Genomic DNA, 26534 nt, shown 5'->3' on the forward strand with positions numbered 1-26534 from the left:
AAGAGAGGTGCAGTGAGAATAGACAGCAGAGGAAGGCTAGAGGGGACTGAGAGCAGAGCAGTATTAGAGGATGAGATATAGGTGTGGCCGCGGTGGAAGTGGGCTGAGCAGTGCCTAATTTAGCGTTGGTGGGGCCCATGCGACAATCATTTTTGCATCCCTACACCCCCCCATGACCTCCTCCTTTGATTCCCTCACTACCGTAGCACCTCTCTCGCATACATTTCATTTGTTTTAAAGCACTGGTAAGGCTGGCTTTACCAATAACTATGTAAATCTCCCCAAACTAACCCTTTTTAGCCACGTTAAGAATAGATAATAAAAGACTGGGAAAAAACATAACGTTCTAATCTATTTAATGCAGTTTGCATGCAGCTTTTTGATGACAGTTCTTAACAGTCACTGTACCATATTAGGGTTGCATTTTGTGAACTGTGGAACAAAAGGATCTCTGCGACAGAAGCAATAATCCTCTCAGCTATCCACAAAAAATACATATCTGTGATCTCCACGCTACGCGTTCTATGCAGCAGGTACAATAACTCTCTGAGCTACTTCATGGCGTATCAAAACTGCCACTAGAAAAAAATCTGAGAGCTCTCTCTAGCAGGAACATTAATCACAAGAGTTATCTCAAGATTTTTATTGCTGCCTGAAGGCTGGACACACAAGGAACACTACAGCAGGTGTTTTTAAATAATATGTTTTCGCTAAACACAAGACCCTCTGAGGTCCATGCCCAACGCGGTCGCACTGGTTGCACCACCCTAAAGTCGGCCCTGGGGCCAAATCCTTTGTAGAAGTGGGCCAAACCTGTGGTGGAAATGAGTGGCCACCTCCTTAAACAATTTTAGGAACTGGCACTTATGTTTTTTAAATAGTAAGCATTGTCTACATTGTTAAGGCAGTCATTCCTTCATGAAAGGAAAGATTTAGATCATACTTAGATTTCCATTTCATACCTGTCCTAATCAGACAGACTCACCATAGAACAGTTTTAAAAAACTGCCACAGCTTCTTCTTTTCTCTTTTAAAATTGACACGCATGGATGATCTATTGCTACCTCTCAGTATTTTTTGTACTTTTCTTTGTGCAAACATCTGGCTTATTAAGCGCTATCCAATGAATCAAAGTTTGCAACTGAGACTAGTCTACAAATCAATAAAGTAAACATTGTGAAGAACATTAAGCCGCACAAGAAAGACAGAGAATTGTAAAGCCCTCAAGCCACAAAGGGTGATTAAAGGTTAAAATTGTTTACAGATGCAAAATCATCAAATAAGTGTCAATTAAAAAATGAGTACATGAATGCATTAGTTAATATAAAGTTTAAATCAACCAAAGTCATATAAGAAAGAAGGCAAACTAGCATAGAGTCACCTTAAAGGAATGGTCAAGTTAAATTAGCTCTCCCATAAAGAGTACACTAAGGTGGTAATTATGACCTTGGCAGTCAGGTTACCGCCACGCTGGCTATGGTGGTAGTATTGTCGCAAGGCTGACGGGAATGACCGTCAAATAATGACCATGGTGGTGATCCCCTCCATAGACAGCCAATGTACCACACCAACCACCAGCACAGTATGAACACTAAACACGGCAGTAGCCCTCTTCAGGCAGGTGGAAGACAAGGATCCGACCACCATATTATGACATAGCACACCGCCAGATTTCCGGGGTGGTAGCAATGACACCAAAAGCCTGGCGGAAGCACATCATATAAAGGAGACACTCACCTCCCTCACTCACCTCCAAATCCGTGGCCGCCTTGAGACCAGAGCCTGAAGTCTTCCCGATGCTGTACTATGCCATGGTAGTCCAGGGGCACCAACACCGATGAAGACAACAACAGTGAGTACAGCCGCCTAGCACACAAGGGAGGGAGGGGAGAGTGACACACACACACGCACAACACACACCAAACACACATGCCACACACCCAGGACAATCAGCAGAGTAAATCAACAGCAACATAACCCAGAAGTAAAGAAAGCCAGAAAACATACCTTTGGTCCAACCAATGTATTCCGGTGGGAATAGCGACCACATTAAAATAACTATATACACAAAGGGCCATTGGCCACTCCAATGTTCAGTTCATCCCACAGGGTAACGTCCAAGGCCCAACTTGACTCCTGACAACCTGGACACTCCACTGGGCAGGGGCATCATATGTGGAGTAGGCAGGCATCTCAGGGGGTAAGGGGTGGTGGGGGGGTTTGGTAGGGGTGTCCTTGGCCTTGTGTTTGGGAGGGGTCAAGACCTGACCCTTCCGTTTAGGGGGCTGAGGAGTGGGCTTGGGGCAGGGAGATGAAGTGCCACTCTTGGGCCCCTTAATGGCAGTTGCAGTCTCAGGGGAAGGAACAGGAGTCAAACAGGAGGTGGAGGTACTGGGTTGGGGGGTGGGACTTTTCTTTTAAGGGCAGGATGTGGGGTATGGGGCAGGGAAGAGGTCAAGGCGGAAAAGGAAAAGCTTCTTAGGACCAGTGGGGCAGGGTGTGGGAGGAGGAATGGGAGTGGAGGTAGAGGGAGTGGTTGTAGGAGGAGGAGGTGTGCTGGACTTGGGTGCAGGTGCATGGACAGTGTGTGTGTGTGAGGTGCATGGCTGTTGGGGGTCTGAGTGCGAGTGTTTGTGTGTCTTTGGAGGGAGGACAGAAAGGCTGGGGGAGGTCAAACAGGACGTGTGGATGGATGTTGTGGTGGTGTCTGCAAGTGAGGTGGGTGTGCTGCATGAGGTGGTGATGGTTGTAGTGGTGCCTGCGCATGCAGTGTATGGGGTGCATGTCTGTGGGTCAGCTGTTATGACTGTTGGCAAGGCTGTTCAGGTGGCAGGATCTGGGACTGTTGATGTGCATACAGGTGTGAGTGCTGATGTGACTGTGAGGAAGGAGGGGAGACAGTGGAGGCAGTGGCTGCTGTTGTGTGTGCAATTGTGTGTTGGCTGTGTGTGTGCTTGTGGACTGATGTGTGCTGCCTGTGTTTGTCTGTGCGAGCCTTGACTGTTGCTTTGGGTGCATGCTTGTCAGAATGTGTGCGTGGGATGGGTTGGTAGAGTGGAGACTGGGACTGGGAAGAGGTAGTTGGAGGGGGGATGGAAGAAACAGGGATACTGGCTGCCATCAAAGAGGAGGCCAGAGCCTGAAACAATCTCTGTAGGGACACCAAGCCACCGTGAATACCCTTCAAGAAAGCATTGCATTGCTGCATCTGGGATGCCAGCCCCTGGATGGCATTCACTGTGGTTGACTGCCCTACAGAGATGGATCTCAGGGGGTCAATAGCCTCCTCACTGAGGGAAGCAGGGCTGACTAGGGCTGGGCCTGAGGTGCCTGGGGTAAAGGAGATGCCCACCCTTCTCAGTGAGCAGGCATGGGCAACTGGGTGGGGGACAACTGGGAGGGCGGTGCTGGTACAGGGGTGGCGGAAGATGATGTAGCTCGGGTGGTTCCAAAGGTTCCGCCACCACCCGGGAGCTTCCATCGGACGAATCAGAGTCAGTTGTTTCGGTTCCCGTCCCCCCGTGGTGCTCCCCTAGCCGTCCGCCCCACTGGTCCCCTCGCCGGCGGTAGATACTGCCTCCTGGGTCCCGTGGGCTGCTGCTTTCTCACTCGCCGGTGCCCCTGCTCCTTCGCCAGTTGATGATAATGCACACATGGACAGGATGGCAAAAGGAGATGGTGGAAGAAAGGGAGCACAGGGTCAATCACAGCACCAACAGCACAGGTGGCATACACATCAAAATCACTACCTGGGACAAGGATTGGGCAGTATAGACCCCAGTGATCAACCATCCCCTAGGCACTACAGCAGTTAGGAACCCATACACTACCATCTGCAAACCTACTGGAAGCAACTAAGCCCTGTCAGCCATTGCAAGGTAGCTACCTAGCAGTACCAAGAATTCATACTACCCTACATAGCTAAGCAGGGCAATGCAGGAATGTCAACACCAACATATGGTGGCATCCACTGACTAAAAACCTGCAGTCAAACCCATGCCAGCCAAGAAATGATGAATGCCACGAGCCTACGAGACTCCCCAACTCCTCCAACATGAAAACTGGGGCCCTTTCCCCTGTAGCACGGGCCATGGCACGTTCCAGACACAGGTCACAGAAGCCCATGCTTTAGAAATGCGTCTAGTGGATAGTCAGGAATCAAGCGAAGTTGTAGAAAGGAAATGACGGTCACGTCCGCAGTGGTGAACACCGTCACCGCCGGCGTTGATCATCGTTGGTTCCTATACTCCATAGAGCCCCATGTTAGCCAATGAGGAATTGCACGGCAGTAAAGACCGCCTTCTCTCATGACGCCTAACGCTGGCGGCGTGAGGTCACTTCCACCTGTCCCTGCATACAGGACATGCGGTTGCCATTTCCTACTGCTAGTGCTCACGTTTGGATTCTGTCTGTGCGTCATTGGTGTCAACTGTACACAGCTAGACAATTCTGGTGTCCAAATCACATACATGCACTGTGTACTCTTATGTTGTGTCTCCATGCATGCTGTTGTCACACCCATATTCCTTTTGGCCCACGTAGACACCAACCACTGTGAAGGAATAGGAGTTACATCACTTCCACCTGTCCATACTTACAGGACAGGTTATGGTGGTGGACAACATTCAGAAATTGGAAACTGCGTCATTGCTATAAATTGCACAGACATTGCCATTCACATTTTCCGATTACATACATGCTGTATGTACACTGAGGTGGTGGTTCCATTGTTCGGATTGTGACACCCTACTCACTCTTATGTCCCTTGGATACCTACCACTGAAGAGGAATAGGATGAGGAGACAAGAGCCGGTGCACAGACCGCTTGTGGACATGGCTACATTGGAGGACCACCACATCATATTCACCTATCATCTGGACAGGGCCACAATCACAGCGATGTGTGCACAATTGGAGCCTGATTTGGTACCCACAATCCGTTGCACCACAGTAATTCCCCCTCTTGTGCAGGTCCTGTCAGTGCTCCATTTCCTGGCAACTGGTCCATTCCAGGTGACTGTGGGCTTGGCTGCAGGAATGTCACAGACAGTGTTCTCGATTGTGCTTGGAAGGGTTTTGACTGCCTTGCTGAAACACATGTGCAGCTACATTGTATTCCCCCAGGTTGATGATTTGCCCACTGTGAAGGCTGGAGTCTACGCAATGAGACACACCCTACATGTGATTGGGGCCATTGACGGCACCCATATTGCCTTAGTTCCCCCCAGGGCCAATGAACAGGTGTACAGGAATAGGAAGAGTTTCCATTCACTCAATGTCTAGATGGTGTGCCTTGCCGACCAGTACATCTCTCACGTCACTGCCAGGTATCCTGGATCTGTGCATGATACCTATGTCTTGAGGAATAGCAGCTTTCCACAGGTGATGGCACGACTACAGAGGCACAGAGTATGTCAGTGTATGCCTACTGGAGTCATACCCCATGCGTTGTGCAAGGTTAATGTGTGTTCCTCACTTCTTGCAGGTGACTCCGGCTACCCAAACGTGTCCTGTCTGTTGACCCCTGTCAGGAATCTGAGAACAGGGGCTGAGATTCAGTACAGTGATGCTCATGGGCGTACTAGGAGGATTGTGGAATGAACCTTTGGTCTCCTGAAATCCAGGTTCAGGTGCCTCCATCTGCCAGGTGGATCCCTCTGCTACTCCCCTGAGAAGGTCTGCCAGATTGTGATGGTGTGCTGCAAGCTGCACAGTTTGGCCCTCAGGCACCATGTGCCCTATCTGCAGGAGGAGGGGGGTGACAATGCAGCTGTGGCAGCAGTGGACACTGAGGACAGTGAGGAGGAGGAAGAGGAGGAGGATGTGGACAACAGAACATAGATCATTCAGCAGTACTTCCAATGACACTCAGGTACGACTTGATCCATACATGTCTACATTTGATTTATGTCCTGTGTGGGTGTAGTATTATGACATTCACTACCTTTGCATCCCAATTGACTGTCACCTATGCTTATTGCAGATGTTGGTGTGGTTACAACAGTGAACTGATGTGATAACTACAGACTGCAGGGACACTTTTGTTGGAAGACTTGACACATTACAGGACATTTGCACAGGATAGAACAGTTCAATACAGTTCAATACTTTGTACAATTCTTTCGGATAAAGCACTATTACTCAAGTTGTGTTCAAGGGTGTTTATTTGAAGACAAAAAGCAATGGGAAGTGCACTAGAGTGGGGTGATAGTTGAGGAAATGTTCAGAGTAGTGGCCCAGTCTGTATGTGGCACAGGTCCTGTGTCTATGGGGCCGTAGGAAGAGGAGCACTGGCAGTCCAAAGTCAACAGGTTGACTCAGTTGGACACAAGGGGGACATTCTGGAGGGGCTCATTTCCTGGCGGTGGTCTTGGTCTTGGCAACAGTCTCTGGTGTCTGGGTCACAGGTAACGCTTGCGGGGTGGTTCACCTTCTGCAGGGGGAGGGGTGCTGGTGGCCTGCGGGTCCTGTGGCAGATCCTCCTGTCCACTAGCTGCAACTGATGTTGATGGCTGTTGGGTGGACTGGCTAGTGGAAGTGGGCCGCTGGTGTGCTCGGTTCTCCCGCATCATGTTGGCCATGTCACCCAGCATTTAGGGACTGTTACTGCTGCATGACCTCCTGGTGGTGTACCAGCTGCAGCCGTTGGTTCTCCGATGATGATCACCTGGCCCATCCTGTCCTGGGTTTTTTCGTATGCTCCCAGGACATTTGTGAGTGCCTCCTGGGCAGTCGGTTCCATGAGCCTGTCCTCCCCGGCGCACAGCTGCCCTCCCAGTGTCCCTGGCCCCCTGTGCCTGTGTCCCCTGAACGGTGTGCCCACTCCCAATGACACCAAGACCTTTATTGTCTTGCCTGTGTGGTGTAGACTCAGATCCCTGTACAGGTGGGCACACCAGTGATTGACGTGTCCTGGGGACTGAGGTTTGGGGGCGTTGGCTGGCGCTGTGGTGTTTGAGTCTGAGGGGAGGCCCTCTGGTGGACTGGGTGTGGGGTGTGGTGTCTGACTGACCAGTGGTCCCAGATGGGCCAGGGAGTTCCTCCAGATCGAGAACTCCTGAGTTGCCGTCATCAATGAGGACATCTTCTAGTGGGGGACTGGGTTGCCGTGGCACCTCCTCAAAACTTACATTGGCTGGGGCACCTGTGCGGATGAAAGTGAAGTGTTAAGGTAAATTTCTGTGACATTTTCCGCATTTATAGCTTTCCCAAAGATATTGGAGTCATAAATTTTGACTCACCAGTGTCCAGTCCTCCGGTTACTCCAATGAGTCCCTCAGAATGCAGGATTGCCAGGACCTTCTCCTTCACATTATGACCCACGAATCACCACGGTGAACCTTCAACGGCGGTAGACCATAGGCGGTACACACCGACGCGGTCAGAATGGCCACCCAAATACAAAACAAGACAACATTGGCCAATACCAAAAACACATACCTGACACCAATACACACACCACACCCGCCCACCAACAGCACTATAAAACACACATCCACATTACCCACAACCCTTCATGAACACGAAAAATAGCCACGAGACAGACACCCAAATCACAGACACAACTATATACACCACTAACACCCAGCCGTCCGTCACACACCCCACACCCCACCACATTATTCACCACGCACTGCACAACACACACCATACAACACCCATGCCCACACAAAGGCACCCCCTTTTCACAGATTAGGAGTTGCAGGGCATGGTGGAGGAAATAGTCAGGGTAGAGCCACAGCTGTTTGGAGCACAGGTACAGCAAATATCCATTGCAAGGAAGATGGAGCTATGGCAGAGAATTGTGGACCGGGTGAACGCTGTGGGATAGCATCCAAAAACAGGGGACGACATCAGGACGTTTCTTGGGCAGCAAGAGACCAGCTCGCCATCCAGAGAACTGATGGTGTACCCCCACCTCCTCCCCCACAGCTGACAGCATGGGAGGAGCAAGTCTTGGCAATACTGCATCCTGAGGGACTCACTGGAGTAGCCAGAGGACTGGACACTGTGAGTCAAAATGTACAACCTATCCCCCCCATACCTGCATGCCATCTCACACCCTCACCCTGACTCCCATCACTCCACTCCATCCTACACAGTGCACCTACACATATGACTAACCCAAATGCCAAGCCCTGCATGCCATAGCCACTGCATGTACAGCCCTCCCAGCCCTGCATTTCCATCCATCACCTATGCATGCACAGCATGGAGAAATAACAATCCCACAATACATCACCATACACAAACAAAGGTTGCAGGGCAATAGCAACAAAATAGGGGAAGCTAGGGATGTACAATATGTCACAGACATGAGGCATTATACATCACTTACCTCCCCGCAGGTGCCCCAGCCAATCCCGGCAATCAGGAGGTACCACGTCTATCCAGTCCCCCAACAGAAGATGTTCTCAGTGATGACAGTAACTCTGGGCATCTGGATGAACTACCTGGCCCATCATGGACCACTGGTCAGTCGGCTACCCCAGCCCACTCCCAGTCCACCACAGAGCCTCTACCCTCAGTATCCAACACCACAGCACCCACCCAACATCCCCACACCTCTGTCCCCAGGAGACGTCAATCAGCAGTGTGCCCACCTGCACAGGGACCCCAGTCCACACCTCACAGCCAAGATAATCAGGGTCCTGGGGTCAGCGGGCACACCGTTCAGGGGACACAGGCACAGGGGACAGGGACAGTGGGAGGACAGCTGTGCGCCAGGGGGAGGACAGGCACAGGGTACCGACTGTCCTGGAGGCACTCACTAATGTCCTGGGGTCTTACCAACAATTCCAGGACAAGATGGGCCAGATTCTTGACATCATGCAGGAGAACCAGCGGCTGCAGGAGGTACACCATCAAGAGATCAGGAAAGATGTGCAGGCCCTCAACACCACCATGGTCTCCATAGCAGGGGTGCTGGCTGACATGGCCAACATAATGAGGTAATATACAGTAAACTAGCAGGCCCCTTCCACTAGCCAGTCAACTGAACAGCCCACCACATCTGCTGCAGCTAGTGGACAGGAGGCCCTGACACAGGACCCACAGGCCACCAGTACCCCTCCCCCTGCAGAAGGTAAACCACCCCGCAAACGGTCCCTGCGACCCAGACAGATGCCAGAGACACTTGCCAAGACCAAGACCACCGCCAGGAAATAAGACCCCCCTGAATGTCCCCCTTGTATCCCACTCTGTCACCTTGTCCACTTTGAACTGCCTATGCTCCCCTTCCTATGGCCCCTTGGACACTGGACCTGTGCTACAAACAGACAGGACCAATACCCTGGACTTACCTCTACCATCACCCCATTCCATTGCACTATTCCATCTATAAATTTCACTACAATAAACAACCTTGAACACAACTTGAGTGAAAGTGCTTTATGTTAAGAAAGGTGCAATTATGGTAACAGTTATATCTTGTGCAAATGACTGAAACTCTGTGATAGCATACAAATAATGACCTGTAGCTGTCTGTAGACATCACATCAGTACACAGTAGTAATAACACCAACATCTGCAAAATGAGAAGCCATAGGTGACAGTCAGCTGAGATGCAAAGGAATTGACTGCCATCATGCTACAGCCAGACTGAAAGGATAAATAATCAGAGGAATGGTTAGTTCCACTGTCTCACCTGTGTGTCATTGGAATTACTGCCATATAACTGATGTTCTGTTGTCCACATCCTCATCCTCTGCCTCCTCATCCTCACTGTCTTCAGGGTCCACTGCTGCCACAGGTGCATTTCCAATCTCTTCCTCCTGCAGATTAGGCACATGTCATCTGAGGGCCAGGTTGTGCAAGATGCAGCCTGCAACAACTATCTTGCAAACCTTCTCAGGGGAGTAGCACAGGGATCCACCTGTCAGATGCAGGCATCTGAACCTGCCCTTCAGGAGTCCGAAAGTACGTTCTATGATCCGCCTGGTTCACCCATGTGCATCATTATACCGATTCTCAGCCCCTGTCCTGGCATTCCTCACAGGGGTCAGGAGCCATGATAGGTTTGGGTAGCCAGAGTCACCTGAAAGTATTGAGGGACAAACATTACCCTTACACAATGGTATGGGGGATGACTCCTGAAGGCATACACTGACATACAGTTGGTGGGGACTCTGGCTCACCTATTAGCCAAACCATGTGCCTCTGTAGTTGTGCCATCACATTTGGGATACTGCTATTCCTCAGGATGAAGGTGTCATGCACCAACCCAGGATACTTGGCAGAGATGTGGGAGATGTACTGGTCAGCCAGGCACACAATTTGCACATTGAGTGAGTGGAAACTTCTGATTCCTGAATACCTGTTCATTGTGCCGGGCGGGGGGGGAGGGTGAGGACAAATGCAATATGTGTTCCATCAATCGCACCAATAATATTTGGTATATGTCCCATCGCATAAAATCCAGCCTTCACAGTGGCCAAATTTTCCACTTAGGGTGAAAGCGATGTAGCTGCACATATGTTTGACCAAGGCAGACAAAACCCTTGCCAGCACTATTGAGATAATTGGCTGTGTCATTCCTGCTGCCTAGCCCACTGTCACTTGGAAAAAAACAGTTGCCAGGAAATGGAGCACTGATAGAACTTGCACAAGAGGGGGGATCCAGGTGGGAAGACGGATACCTGATATCAGATCAGGCTCCAATTGAGTCCACAGTTCTGTGATTGTGGACCTGTCCAGTCTATAGGTCAGTATTATGTGCCTGTCCTCCAGTGTAGCCAAGTCCACAAGGTGTCTGTGCACCGTCTCTTGTCTCCTCATCCTATTCCTCTGCAGTGGTAGGTATCTAAGGGACATAAGAGTGAGTAGGGTGTCACAATCCGAACAATGGGACCACCACCTCAGTGTACATAAAGCATGTATGTAATCGGAAAATGTGAATGGGAATGTATGTCAATTTATAGCAATGACGCAGTTTCCAATTTCCGAATGTTATCCACCACCATAAAATGCCAAGCAAGTGTCCTGTAAGTATGGACAGGTGGAAGTGATTTAACTCCGCTGGCATTGGGCGTCATGGTGGAAGGCGGTCTTGCACCGCCGTGCTATTCCTCATTGGCTAAAATGGGGGTCTATAGAGTACAGTGTCCAATGAGGATCACCGGCGGAAGTGATGGTGTACACCGCCGCGGACGTGACCGCCATGTTCTGTCTAAAACCTCACTTGATTCCTGACTTTCCACAGGACAACACCTCCACTGTGTGTGCTGCTGTGACCTGTGTCTGGATCCTGCCATTGCCCGTGTGATAGGGGAAAGGGTGGGGCCTTCACTTCGGAGGAGTTAGAGCGCCTGGTGGATGGGGTCCTACCCCTGTATGAACAGCTGTGTGGGCCTCAAGACCAACAGGTGAGTACACCATGGGCATGATGCATGTGAGAAGGTTGCATGGAGATGTGTGTGCTAGCAGTGTGTAATTTGGGTGGGGGGTATGTTTGCTGGTAGTGTACATGCAGTGCTCCGGGTGATGTGTGTGCCAATGGAGATGGAAATTGTATTTTTGGGCCATATATGTGACTGGCTGAATTGTATGGTTAATGGTGTCCTCCTGTCTGTATTACCTCTGCAGGTCAGCGCCCATCAGAAGAAGGGATTGTGGCATGCCATTGCCAAGGACGTGTGGATCCTGGGGGTCTATAGCAGGTGGAGCACCCACTGTAGGAAAAGGTGGGAGGACCTGAAACACTGGGCCCAGAAGACCGCAGAGGATCAGCTGGAGATGGCCTCCGAACGAGGGCTGGGTGCCCATCGGAACTTGACCCCTTGATAGCTCGCATACTGGTGTTGGAGTACCCAGACCTGGATGGGTGCTTGAGGGCAGCACAACAGCCACAAGGGGGGTGAGTACAGTGAGTGTGACAACAATTATTTTTGGGTCTCATGGGATCCTGGTGGTGGGTTTCACTTAGTGGGTGCCCCTTAATGCCAGCTCAGCCATTGCTGTGAGATCCAGGCCAAGGTAAATGGGTTTATAGCAAAATCTGGTAACTTAGATAGGTAGCAATCCATGTCAGACAGGGCTTAGTGTGTCTCAGGAGGAGTGCAGTTGGCGGTGGTTGGCTCTCATCTTGCTATGGCACTTAGCCAATGTAATGCCTGTGCAAGGTATAGTGCTCAATCCTGATCCCTGCGTGTGATGGTAATGTGTATGCCAACTGTGGTGGTGTTGCTGTAATTGACCCAGTGCTCCCTTTCTCCCCCCCCATTATCTTCTGTCATCCTGTCCCTATGTGCATTAGCATCATCTGGCGGAGGAGCAGGGGCACGGGTGACTGAGGGAGCTTCATCCCACAGGACCCAGGTGGCAGAGTCCACCGATGCTGAGGGGACCAGTGGGACGGAGGGCGAGGGGAACACCACGGCGGAGACAGGAGGTGGCAACACTGACCCTGATTATTGTCAGAAGAGTAAAGTCCAGTAAGATCAATGGGAAAGGGTATCCGTGGTGATGTAGGTCCAGAAGCGGAGAGAAAAGCACCGATTCCAAGTTGATGTTAATCAAAGTCTTTAATTCTTAGACAGCATTTGTCATAGGTAAGTTTTCGTTTTTGCAGAGAAACAGCCAACACGTGTTTCGTCACACAAGTGACTTTGTCAAGGCTGGGCCAGTCCGGCCAAGGAAAGTGCAACCGTAAATTGGTATGCAGGTAGGTTGAAAGAATGCGTTGGGTCTTGCAAGTTAAAAGTCTGTTCCTCCAGTAACCGAAGAGGGAGGCAAGGAAGCCCTGATAAGCCTCCAACCGAGTTCCTCGTTAGAATTGCTCGGTCCGTCTGGAGTCCGAAAGGAATGCGTCTGAACCTGATTACTCCTCCGATGGGAGCTCCCTGGTGGTGGCGGACACGTGGACACGCCACGCCCAGACCAGCACCGCCCTCCCACCAGTAGCCCCCGACCGAGTTGCCTATGCCCGCTCACCCAGGAGGGTGGGCATCTCCTTTGCCCCAGGCACCTCAAGCCCTGCCCCAGTGAGCCCGGCTGCCCTCAGCGAGGAGGCTATTGACCTCCTGAGATCCATCTCTGTGGGGGCAGTCAACCATTGTGAATGCCATCCAGGGGCTGGTATCCCAGATGCAACAATTCAATGCATACCTGGAGGGCATCCACTGTGGGTTGGCAGCCCTACAGAGATCATTTCAGGCTCTGGCCCCCTCTCTGATGGCAGCCAGTATCCCTTTTCCTACCGTCCCCCCTCCAACTACCACTTCCCAGTCCCAATCTCCTCAATCCCAACCCATCCAATGCACAGATACAGACAAGCATGCACACAAAACATCACACAGGAGTAGCACAGTCAAACACAGGCAGCACACTTCAAGCCACATGCACTCACACAAACAACAGACAGTTGCACACACAAGCACATCCACTGCCTCCACTGTCTCCCCCTCTTCCTCCTCCTCTTCCCTCACAGTCACATTCGCACTCACACCTAAGTGCACTGAATCAACAGCCACCACCATCACCACATCATGCAGCACACACACCTCACTTGCAGACACCTCTACATCATCCATCCACGCGTCCCCTTAGTTCTCTCCCACCTTGTCTGCCCCCCTTAAGAGACACAAACGCACACACACAGACACCTAACAGCCATCCACCTCACACATGCACACTGTCCATGCACCTGCCCCCAAGTCCAGCAGACGTACACCTCTGACAACCACTCCCTCAACCTCCACTCCCATCCCTCCTCCCACATCCCGCCCCAACACCCCTAAGAAGCTTTTCCTTGCACGTCTTGACCTCTTCCCTCCTCCTCCACCCCCGTCCTGCCTGTAAGAGCAGGGTCCCAATGACCCAGCCCAGCACCTCCGCCAAACAGTCTGCCACTGCTCCCATCAAATCATCAGCTGCTGGCACAAAGGGGCTTCCAGAGTGTGACAGTTGCCACTCCTACTGAGAGCACACCTCCGGCTCAGAAAGGGAGGACTAGGGTGGTGAAAAGCAAGGGACGTGAGACCAGGACAGTGGAGGCACCTCCTAATCCTGGAGGCATGGATACAAGTGACATGTCTAAGGCCAAGTGGACCCATCACAAGAGGAGACACATGGATTGCCCTCCACCAGCAAACAAAGTGAAGGTTCCCACTCAACCACCAATTAAAGTGAAGGTTCCTACTCAACCACCAATGAAAGGCAAGAGGCCCACTCAACCAACAATGAAAGGCAAGAGGCCCAGTCCAACAGCAGAGGGCAAGGAGCCTCCACCTCCAGCAGAAACACAGCAGCCTTCACCTCCAGCAGAGACACAGCAGCCCTCACCTCTAGCAGAGACACAACAACCCTCACCTCCAGCAGAGACACAGCAGCCCTCACCTCCAGCAGAAGGCATGTAGGCCACCCTCCAGGGACTGTTGTACAAGGACCCCCCTCCAGAACCAGTGGGCAAGTCCCCCACTTCAGAGACTGTGGCCTTGCTCTCCCCAGCAAAGACAAATGGGCATGGGTCCTCCTCCAGAACCAGTGGGCAAGTTCCCCACTTCGGAGACTGTGGCTTGCATTCCCCAACAAAGACAAATGGGCATGGAGCCCCCTCCGGAACCAGTGGGCAAGTTCCCCACTTCAGGGACTGTGGCCTTGCACTCCCCAGCAAAGTCAAATTGACATCGAGCCCCCTCCAGAACCAGTGGGCAAGTTCCCCAGTTCAGCTGAGGTGTCCCTCCCGATCCCCCTTCCCCCTGAGGTGCCTGCCCATTTCCAGCATGATGCCCCTGAACAGTGGACTCCGGAAGTTGTCAGGAGTCAAGTTGGGCCTTGAAATGTGCCCCTTGGCCATGTACCACTTTTGTACTTTGGACTGGCCATTGGCCTATTCTGAACATTGTCGCCTGCATTTGGAATCGAATGGACAATGCTGTGGCTGTTGGCATAAAATTACAGTGTTTGCTGATTCTCATAATTGCCCTATTTTTATTTTAACATGTGTCCTGTGACATTGGTTTGACTCTGCAGCTGGTTCTGTGTAGGGTGTGTGTGTGAATGGTATGTGTTGTGCATGTGTGTCACTCTCCTTTTCCTTCCTCCCTCCCTTGTGTGCTAAGTGGCTGTACTCACCGTCGTCGTCTTCGTTGGTATTCCAGGAGGGTCATGGCGTAGAATAGCACTGGGAAGACTTGAAGTTCCGGTTCAATGGCGGCAGTGGTGTCCTCTGTGTACCTATTGCCGAGTCTTACATTTTCTGTGTTCTGTTTCCACCAGGCTTTTGATGACGTTGGTACCACCCCGGAAATCCTGGCAGTTTGCTATGTCATAATATGGTGGGCGGTACCTGGTCTTCTGCTTGGCTGTTGATGTCTACTGCCGTGGTCAGTGGTGTTAACGCCCTGGTGGTTGGTGTGGTACATTGGCTGTCTATAGGAGGTATCACCGACATGGTCATAATTTGGCGGTATTTACCGCCAGCCTGTTGGCGGTATTACCACCACTTTATCACTCACCGCCAATCTCATAATGACCACCTATATGTTGAATTGGCTAACCCAAATTGGCATCAGATATTACTTATAAGTCCCTAGTATATGTAGCAGGAGATACCCAGGGCCGGTAAGTGAAAATGTCTACCCAGGCTGAGCATTGATTGTACCACCCTGAGTGTGACAAAACACAACATGGCTCCCAGCCTGCCACTGCAGTCTAGAAGAACAGTTTTGAAACTGCTAGTTTGACTTTGCTGTTTACACCAATGACAAAGTGCACACTTCCCTTACTAATATATACAGGGAGTGCAGAATTATTAGGCAAATGAGTATTTTGACCACATCATCCTCTTTATGCATGTTGTCTTACTCCAAGCTGTATAGGCTCGAAAGCCTACTACCAATTAAGCATATTAGGTGATGTGCATCTCTGTAATGAAAAGGGGTGTGGTCTAATGACATCAACACCCTATATCAGGTGTGCATAATTATTAGGCAACTTCCTTTCCTTTGGCAAAATGGGTCAAAAGAAGGACTTGACAGGCTCAGAAAAGTCAAAAATAGTGAGATATCTTGCAGAGGGATGCAGCACTCTTAAAATTGCAAAGCTTCTGAAGCGTGATCATCGAACAATCAAGCGTTTCATTCAAAATAGTCAACAGGGTCGCAAGAAGCGTGTGGAAAAACCAAGGCACAAATTAACTGCCCATGAACTGAGAAAAGTCAAGCGTGCAGCTGCCACGATGTCACTTGCCACCAGTTTGGCCATATTTCAGAGCTGCAACATCACTGGAGTGCCCAAAAGCACAAGGTGTGCAATACTCAGAGACATGGCCAAGGTAAGAAAGGCTGAAAGACGACCACCACTGAACAAGACACACAAGCTGAAACGTCAAGACTGGGCCAAGAAATATCTCAAGACTGATTTTTCTAAGGTTTTATGGACTGATGAAATGAGAGTGAGTCTTGATGGGCCAGATGTATGGGCCCGTGCCTGGATTGGTAAAGGGCAGAGAGCTCCAGTCTGACTCAGACGCCAGCAAGGTGGAGGTGGAGTACTGGTTTGGGCTGGTATCATCAAAGATGAGCTTGTGGGGCCTTTTCGGGTTGAGGATGGAGTCAAGCTCAACTCCCAGTCCTACTGCCAGTTCCTGGAAGACACCTTCTTCAAGCAGTGGTACAGGAAGAAGTCTGCATCCTTCAAGAAAAACATGATTTTCATGCAGGACAATGCTCCATCACACGCGTCCAAGTACTCCACAGCGTGGCTGGCAAGAAAGGGTATAAAAGAAGGAAATCTAATGACATGGCCTCCTTGTTCACCTGATCTGAACCCCATTGAGAACCTGTGGTCCATCATCAAATGTGAGATTTACAAGGAGGGAAAACAGTACACCTCTCTGAACAGTGTCTGGGAGGCTGTGGTTGCTGCTGCACGCAATGTTGATGGTGAACAGATCAAAACACTGACAGAATCCATGGATGGCAGGCTTTTGAGTGTCCTTGCAAAGAAAGGTGGCTATATTGGTCACTGATTTGTTTTTGTTTTGTTTTTGAATGTCAGAAATGTATATTTGTGAATGTTGAGATGTTATATTGGTTTCACTGGTAATAATAAATAATTGAAATGGGTATATATTTTTTTTTGTTAAGTTGCCTAATAATTATGCACAGTAATAGTCACCTGCACACAAAGATATCCCCCTAACATAGCTAAAACTAAAAACAAACTAAAAACTACTTCCAAAAATTTCAGCTTTGATATTAATGAGTTTTTTGGGTTCATTGAGAACATGGTTGTTGTTCAATAATAAAATTAATCCTCAAAAATACAACTTGCCTAATAATTCTGCACTCCCTGTATGTCTTCCCTAAAGAAGGCCTATTGAGCCTTAAAGCAAGAAGCTTTATATTATTAAGTAGGACATGTTGTTTTTTATATTGCCTGATTGCACTGTCTCATTCCCTGGAGCAATGTCCCCTGAGTGCACTACTGTGTGTCTCAACCCGGGATTGAAGCTTTCTTCCACTTATGAAAAATACTTAATGTTCTTCATCAACAGTTTTTCCAAAAAGGTTTATTCTTAATCAAACCATATTTCACTGCAAACAAATGTAACCATCCACTTTTCGTTCCTCTGCCGGAGAAAAGGGAGATTCAGGAAACACAAAAATATACCATTGGAAATTTACCCCCCGAAGAAGGGCTTTGGCCCAAAGTGCATAGGGATCATTAAATGTTCAGGTACATATGATTCAGGATATATATGAATGTGATGATATCATGCCCTTAAAAGTAGAGACTGCGCAATCAGACATTTATATTTACGCCTAGATCAGAAGGTGATACCCTGGTGCACACAATCAAACCCTAATGGGGATTACCCTTAACATCATCTGGTCGTAAAACACGGTGTGCATTGCCTATCAAATTGAATGCTTTAATATATCCTGACAGTAAAAGCCCCAAACTGTCTATGGATGGGGTTACCTTTTCCTCTGGGATTTGGCGGGTGGGGTGTAATCACTTGCTATAGCCGGAGGTAGAAGTGTAGTTTGTTGGCACGAGAGAGTGAGGCTGGACTTCTCACACGATTTTCACACACAATTGAGACCCAAATTTCTAGGTACACCTTCCTCATCTGCAATATCAGGGGGATTGGCTCAATGGCTAAACTTTACAAAATCTTTGAATATCTGAAGAGCAGGGGCATCAACATTGCACTTTTACAGGGGACACATGCTGCCAGTGACCAAATTAGCATAGATGCAGGGTCAGAACTTTGCAACCTCATACTCTGCCTTCCCCAGGGTAACCATGGTATGGGTGTGATTGGGGATTTGATTTGTAATCATCAACTCATGACTGACAGAGAGGGATGATATGTTCTCCTTGGTGGTGTGCTGGGTGGGCTGTGTGGAGTGATAGGCAAAATATTTGCTTTGAATATCAGCCAGACACACTTTCTCATGGTGCTGTTGCTGATCCTCTCCTAAGAGTACCCAGCACTGCTGATCCTAGGAGGCAACTATAATTGTGTGTCAGACACCGACCTCGATAGATCGGTGCCACCCTTGGCAGACTCCCCGACTGTCCACCTTGTGAGAGACTTTGTGAACCTGGGTGGACAACTAGAGATTGAGTTAACTTTGAAGGTTTCAAAACCTAGGTCATCAGGAGTATTCATTCTGTTCTCTGATCCACGTCCTCCAGGTCTGTCTGGACACACTCTTTTGCTCCAAAGAGGTTGTGAGACAGGTAGCAAGGATGAAATACCTGGGATGCACATTCTTTGATCACAACCCATTGCTCATGAACCTGAACTGAGACAGACATATGTCTCCTATTCCCACTTGGCGGCTCAGGCCAGAGGTCCTGGATGAGCCCATATTTCGAGAACCCTTAGCTGACATGGTACATTACTATTTTCAGACTAATGACCAGCCAGATTGTCACAGTAATATTGGGCCTGATTCTAACTTTGGAGGACGGTGTTAAACCGTCCCAAAAGTGGCGGATATACCACCTACCGTATTACGAGTTCCATAGGATATAATGGACTCGTAATACGGTCGGTGGTATATCCGCCACTTTTGGGACGGTTTAACACCGTCCTCCAAAGTTAGAATCAGGCCCATTGAGTGGGATGCACTTAAGGTGGTATTGCGTGGGCACTGCCTAGGACACGCAGTAGATGTAAGGAGATCACTTACTGTGGAACTGGTAAAAGTGGAGGACAACCAATGCCGACTCAAGATAGAAGCACAGGTGAAGCTTCAGGTGTGAGGCTGCCTGCAGGAGAAGCATAAGACTAACGCTAAGCTCGTAGATAAGTTGAAGTTCTTAAATAGGTGAAAATACTTTGCCATGGCACATGGAGAGGCGGACAGAGTTGGGTGACTCCTATCTTGGCTGGTCCACACAGAGGAGCAGGGCTGGCTCATCACACAAATACAGAACACCACTGGAGGTATGGCCCATACACAACAGGATATCCATGTGGTGTTCACACGTTACTACAAAGACCTCTCTAAGGCATATGCTGTGACAGGCTGAAACTGTGAAGTCCTTCCTTGAACATGCGCCTAACAGGAGAGGAAGCCGAGGCTCTGGGCGGTCTGATCATGGGGCCTGAAATCAGAGGTTCTCTCAAAGTGCTGGGGTACAGTAACATCCCGGGCACGGATGGGCTACTGGTCAAGTTTGACCAAACATATACCTCTGTACTGGCACTGCGACTGATGTATGCAGAGGTGTTGCATGCGGGCACCTACCCACCACTACCAGGTAAGCTCTGATAATGTCCATACTTAAGCCCCATGGTGATGCAGTAAAGGGCATGTCTCATCACCCTGTGTCCATGCTTAACGTGGATTATAAAATTCTCAGGAAGGTGCTGACCAACCACCTACATCCTCATGTACACACACTGACCAGAATGGATTTATATCATACAGTGTAGAACGGCTGCCAATATTCAACGTCTACACTGATATTCTTAGAGGCACCATTAACCACCTTCCCAGAAGCAGTAGTCCTTTCCAATGACATTCAGAAGGTGTTTGATACCCTGCAGTGGAACTACCTCAAAGAGGTAATGAAAGGATGGCCTTATTTGCGGGTTGGTGCAGGTGGGTTTTGCTCATTTACGCTGCTCCACTCACACAGGCCACTGTATTGCTGAGCCATTCAGGGTACACAGGGGTACGAGACAGGGCTGCCCGCTGTCCCCAGTGCTTTGTGTGTTGGGACATTCTCCTAAAGGATGGCGAGCATGCCATTACGCTGTATGCGGATGACATGCTATTTTACCTGTGGGAGGTTTGCACAGGAATACCGTGGATGATGAGGATACTAGCGGCGCTGTGGGAGGTATCCTGGCTCTCCACAAATTGGACTAAGATATGTGCCTTCCCACAGCTTTGGGATAGTTGAAGGTAGCACATGACACTGGGATTCGCTGGGAGTCAAGGGCATTCTGCTACCTAGGAGTTAGGATTTACCATGCATATGCAGATATCAAGAGGGCAACCTGGGGAGTGCTCAGAAGGCCCTGTGGAGAGCTTAATATTTTGACGAACCTTGCAACTCCCCATTAAAGCCAGGGTAACACTGACAAAGATGATTGTTTTGCCCTGACTACTCTACTACTTTGTTACTCTCCCAATTTGTATCCCCAAGACTTAGTTTTACTCTTTCAATTCACTACTTGACAAGCTGATTTGGGATGGGAGGTGCAGTAGGATATCCCTGCGGGTGCTACCACAGCCACTGACCGCTGGAGGTGAGATTGGGGGTGCCGGACTATGAATTGTATTATTTTGCAGCACAGTGGCAGTGGCTGGCCAGATGGCTTGCTGGGTTGGATAAGCCAGATTTGGAGGAGTGTGGTTAGAAACACAGAGATTGAGACACCTTTTTTCTTGGCTGTACCGAATGTTAATAACCATGGACTGGGACGGCTTCCCAGGCACACAGGCTAGGTGGGAAAATATTCTGGGATGGCAATTTGTGGGTAAATAGTGAGAGCGCACCTTAAAATACACTAAAAAGGTCTTAAGGAACGCTCACTTCAAATACACAGAATATAACTATTAGCATACCATGTATCTTACACCCCATGGAGTGAACTTTATGTACCAAACTAACAATAAAGTTTGCCCCAGAGGCACCAAACTGTACGTGGATTTTGGACTTATGTTTTGGAGCTGCCCAGTGATCACATGATTCTAGGAGCTGATAGTGGCTGAGCTAGAGCTCACCCTGAACTGCCAGGCTTACGAAGCGCAGAGGTTTGGCTCCTGGGCCTTCATGGCTGACGGATGGCTAGGAAAGTGGGAAACACGTTTTTAGATGTAGTGCTTGGAGTGGCCCACAGATACATTGTCAGACATTGGAAAGCTCTGCTGGATGGACCACCAAATAACAGGTGGAGGGCAGAGGTGCTGAACTGGGTAAGGGCCTAGGAGATGGAGCTATGCTTAGAGAAATAAAGACGACAGAAAGAGTCTGATAGCTGTTCTCAGGCAGGCAAGATGTGGACTACATTATTTTTGCAAGTATAGGGGAAGTGGCAACTCTGAATACATAGGAATTTAGGGGTGGATGTGGCCCCCTAGGCACTGCGGGGCTGCCAGAATGTGAGCTGCAAGCAAATGAAGCAGACAATAACCTCCTCACCTCATGTAAAGACATGACACATAACTCCTGACACCCTGCAGGGGACAGTACTCAGACTGATAAGATCTGGGACCCAGATAAACTTGGGAAGTATATTGTTACATTTGTTTCATGTGCGGCGACAACTGATGAAATGCAAGTGGAATTATTTGTGATCACTATGTAAATTGATGATATACGCCACTGCAATACTTACTGCTAGGTAAGTTCAATTTCAGAAAAAATAATAAAAATCTCCAAATTATTGCTTTTACTGTGGAAAGGCTAGTAACCCCATTGGCAAGGACAGAGTTACTGGGTGACATCTCAGCCCTGCTAACTTCTGAATATGACTACTAAAATGGGTCAAATGAATCATGGCATAAAACCTGACTTGATGCCCAATTCAAATTTAATTTTACTTTTAAGAAAAAACAACTTTTAGAAAGATGCCACTCTGTTCTCCAGCTTTTCCGGTGGCCATTCACAGATGCCGGCCAACAGACAGCCTTCTGCCCTCCTGGGGAGGAGTGTGAATGACTCCCAAGTACAGGAACAACAGAGGCCTGCAGCAGAGGCAAGTGTTACCTCACCCCACAGGAAGCCACAATGGGTGTTAGCCCAAAAGGAAAAGCCCCTTTTGATGGGCATATTGCAACCATGGTTTTTCCATTGGTGTGTAGCCCACAGGTAACCACACTTCTAGGGTGGGACAAAAAGCTCCCCACACCAAGTGAAGGGTTCAGCCATCTTGGGGCTGGGCAGAATAGCGCACTCTGGTTTAGCTAAATGCCACACATAGCTGGAAGTTGTCTTAGGGCAGAAGGGAACGTGATAGCCAATTGGCTAGTGACTGCTTCTCCCCCTGGGAACTTTATGGGCATAGATGTGGCATCCTTGGTACCCGGACCCTCAGATCCCATCTGGACTAGAGAAAGGACGGAAGAAGGTCTGCCCTGCTGAGCTCTGGACTAGCAAGAGAGGCTGTACCAACCGCTGGACTGCACCTGCTGCTCCTTGGGCTAGCAAAGAGAGGACTGTGCCTGGGGTGCCTGGCTCTTGAGAAAGTCGCTCCTGAGTCCCAACAGAAAAGGTGAACTCCAAGGGTCAGTTTGTTGACACCCTATTCCAGCACCTGTGCCATAAAAGCTGAAGTTGCCCCATCAGCCAGTGGGTAGCCACTTCCATCGAATTGCTGCTGATCGCCGATGTGCAGCCAAGAAGACCACACCTTGGTGCTCAACAGTTGCACCTGAGTCTGTTGGACACAGGAGAGTCACCAGAGTATAGATTGGCCAACCAAGACGGACACTATCCATCACCAAAGGAAACCACTGGACCTGCTGTGACTGGAGACTGGTAGCCCAGGCGTAACAGGACTTCCCCAGCTGGGCCTCACAGATTTTTCGCACCCAGCGCCGCAGGTCCTCCCACCTCTTCCTGCAGTGGGTGCTCTGCCGGCTGTAGACCCCAGGGTCCGCACCTCCTTGGCGATGGCATGCCAAAGTGCCCTCTTCTGGTGGGCGCTGACCTAAGAGGGGCGCACAGAAATGTAACACAGAGGTCAGGCACTTGGAAAATATGTACAGCTGCCTATACGTCCACCATGGGACGGACAGTACTAACAGACTTACAGGAAATACGCATGCAGCATGTCATGAACCATGGCCCATGCAGGTTCAGAGATGCACACATATGTACCTCCAACACCATACATTACACACAACCATTGCCCCCAATCCCCTGACTCACCTGTACCTCTGGCCGTCCGTAGAGCTTGGTGTACAGGGGCAGGACCCCGTCCACTAGCCTCTCCAATTCCTCCTGTGTGAAGGCCAGGGCCTTTTCCCCTGCAACACGAGCAACTTCCATGACCAGAGGCAGGACACAGCAGTACACTCAGTGGAGTACCTGCTTGCACGAGATCTGGGAGTCAAGTGAAGTTGGGGTGACGAATTTGTGCACGTGCCGCGGCGGTGTGCACCGTCACTGCCGGCGGCGATCATCATATGCCAGAATTCCCTATTGGCATCCATTATAACCAATGACTGTGTGAACGGTGGTAAACACCGCCTTACGCTGTTACGTCAACCGCTAGTGGTATGAGGTCACTTCCACCACAACAGTTCTGGATAACAGGAGGCAGACATTTTGACCCTAACTATGCATTAATTAAAATGATGTCTGTACAATGCAGGCCCCATTGTTCACCTAACACACCTATGCATGTGAACATTCACAATACCACACATGACAAACCCCATTCTATCATTATGGTCTAGATGATTTTCTGTCCAAAACATTTAGCTTTTGTGTCCCTACAATCAAGTCAGCAGTGCTCAATGAATGACAATGTGTGCTTATGTATGTGTGTTCCTCACACGTGTTTCAAATCACTCCTAGGTACCGACCCTTGTGGTGAGGAAGGGCCCCATCGGTGTACAGACCACTTGTTGATTTGCGGACCATTGTGGAGTGTCACATAATCAATTACAGACTCACCTGTGCAACTATTCTCAAACTTTGTGCATTACTGGATCATGCACTGACTCTGGCAAATCGTAATCAGCATGCCATCCCTACTGAAGTGCAGGTGCTCTCTGCACTCCATTTCCTGCCCACTAATCATTTCAAGTGCCAGTGGGCATGGGTGCAGGATTTTCACAGCCAATGTTCAGCATGATACTGACAAGATTTCTAAATGCATTTGTATGACACCTGCAGTCCTATGTGAGGTTTCCCCAAAGTGCTGAGCTCCCTGCCATCAAGTCTAACTTCTATGTGTTTGCAAACATACCCCATGTTATAGGTGCCATCGATGGCACCCACATACCTATCATACAACCTAGAGTCAGTGAACACGTGTACAGAAACAGAAAGAACTTTCACTCCATGAACATCCAATTGGTATGTACTGCAGACCAGCACACCTCACATGTGAATGCCATGTTCCCCAGTTCAGTCAATGATTCCTTTGTGCTGAGGAACAGTAATGTGCCACAGAAGATGGAACAACTATAAGAGGTGAGAGTGTGGATCATAGGTAGGTGTTTCTCTCACTAACTGCCACCTAGCAGACAGACAGGCTGTCTGACTCAGAGGCTTGACAATTACTGCTTGTTTTGCACCTTTTTCTAGGTGATTCTGGCTATCTCAACTTGCATTGGCTCCTGACACCAGTGAGGAATCCTGGGACAGATGCAGAGAGGAATTACAATGAGGCCCATGGAGGTACTAGGAGGGCGATAGAGTGCACAATAGGTCTCCTGAAGTCTAGATTTCATTGTCTACATATCTCTGGGGGTTCCCTGGCCTATGGACCTGAAAAAGTGTGTAGAATAGTGGTGGCCTGCTGCATGCTGCACAACGTGGCAGTGAGAAATTCTATTCCCCTCTTGGAGGTGGATGGTGCTGTATATCCTGACCAGCTTCCTCTGAGAGGGGACGATTGTGATGGTAATGATGAGGAGGGGGAAGATGTTAATTCCAGGACCCAACTGATACAACTCTACTTCCAGTAACTATGTGGGACTAAGGGCTGATATTGGTGTTTGTGAAACAAACTGTCAGTGTGCTTTGTCATCTAGGGGGGGTTGGTCTCTACTATTTGCAACTGGGTCCAGGTCTGCATGGGACCTAATACAATTTAGTGGTTATTTTTGTTACAACATTTAGGCAAAACAACATGTAAGGTGATTGTGTACTTTCCTGCTACACATTACAAATAAAGTAGTTATCAGCTAGTTGCATCCATACTTCACTTTGTTCACACATTATGACAGGGGACAGTGTTACAGGTGCGATATGTGTTTTATTTGGTGCAGGGATTGAATAGTGCGATTTACAGTGATGGTAGTTGGTTATGGGTGGTTGTCCTCAATGCCAACATGGTGGCAGCCTTGTTGTAAGTATTGATGGGTCCATCAATGCTTACATGAGTTCTTATTGATTGTTAGCACTGTTTGTTGGTTGATTGTGTTGGATGGTTGGTGGGCAGATTGTTGCAGAGTCACTTCTTTGAGGGGGCCTTGTTTTTGGAAGGGGTTCCGGGCCCATATCTTGGCCTGAGGATCCATTTGTGCACCTGCTGTTGACCTAGAGGGGATGACATGGTTGTTCCTTGTGTTTCCTCTGAGGGTAGTTCATGGGATGTTGCTGCTGAAGCTGTCATTGTCCGGTCTGTCTTCTGTGCTGTAGTGGGGGCCGCCTGTCCTGTGTGGGTGTCAGACTGGGTTTGTACAAGCTGCAGCAGTGCTCCTGCTATGCTGGCCATTTTGACGTTGTGCAGTTTCCATTGCTCCATGGCGTGTTGGTGGTGTTCCTGCTGCATCCTCTGACTCTGCTCCAGGGTGGATACTATCTGAGCCAATCTGTCATGGGTATGCTGGTAGGCCCCCAGGACCTCAGAAATCACGTCCTGGGCTGCTGCATCCATCCTGTGGCCTCCCCCTTGGGCCACTGATGCCCTCCCACTGGGCTAGCCCCCTGTGCCTATGTCCCCTGCACAGGTCTGGGGGTACCACTTGTACTGGGGCCATCGTCTTCCTGCCTGTTGGTAGGGGGTTGACTGTGGCCTCTGTACCTGTGTTCCACCAGTCTGTGGCCTGGATACACAGGTGTGGGGATGGTTGCCCTGGGCTGCTGTTCTTGCCTGGGTGGTAGGGGTGTCAGTGGTATCCTGGGTGGGGCTGCTGGATGGTGACAGTCCAGGACTGTGTGAGGGGCCAGCCTGCTCATCAGTGTCCAGGGTTCCATCCCCAGTGTCCTGTGAGGTGCCTCTGTCTCCCTGCGGGCACTGGCACTCCTTGTCCTGTCCGTCAGGGTGGTATGGGTGGTGGTGCCAGTTGGGGGCAATGGACATGTCTGTTACAAATACATGATCGGATAGGGTGCACAGGGCTGGGCTGTTTTGTGCAGGTGTTACACTTTGGGGCCATGCA

Source organism: Pleurodeles waltl, chromosome 4_2, assembly GCF_031143425.1.
Source record: "Pleurodeles waltl isolate 20211129_DDA chromosome 4_2, aPleWal1.hap1.20221129, whole genome shotgun sequence".
Taxonomy (NCBI): domain Eukaryota; kingdom Metazoa; phylum Chordata; class Amphibia; order Caudata; family Salamandridae; genus Pleurodeles; species Pleurodeles waltl.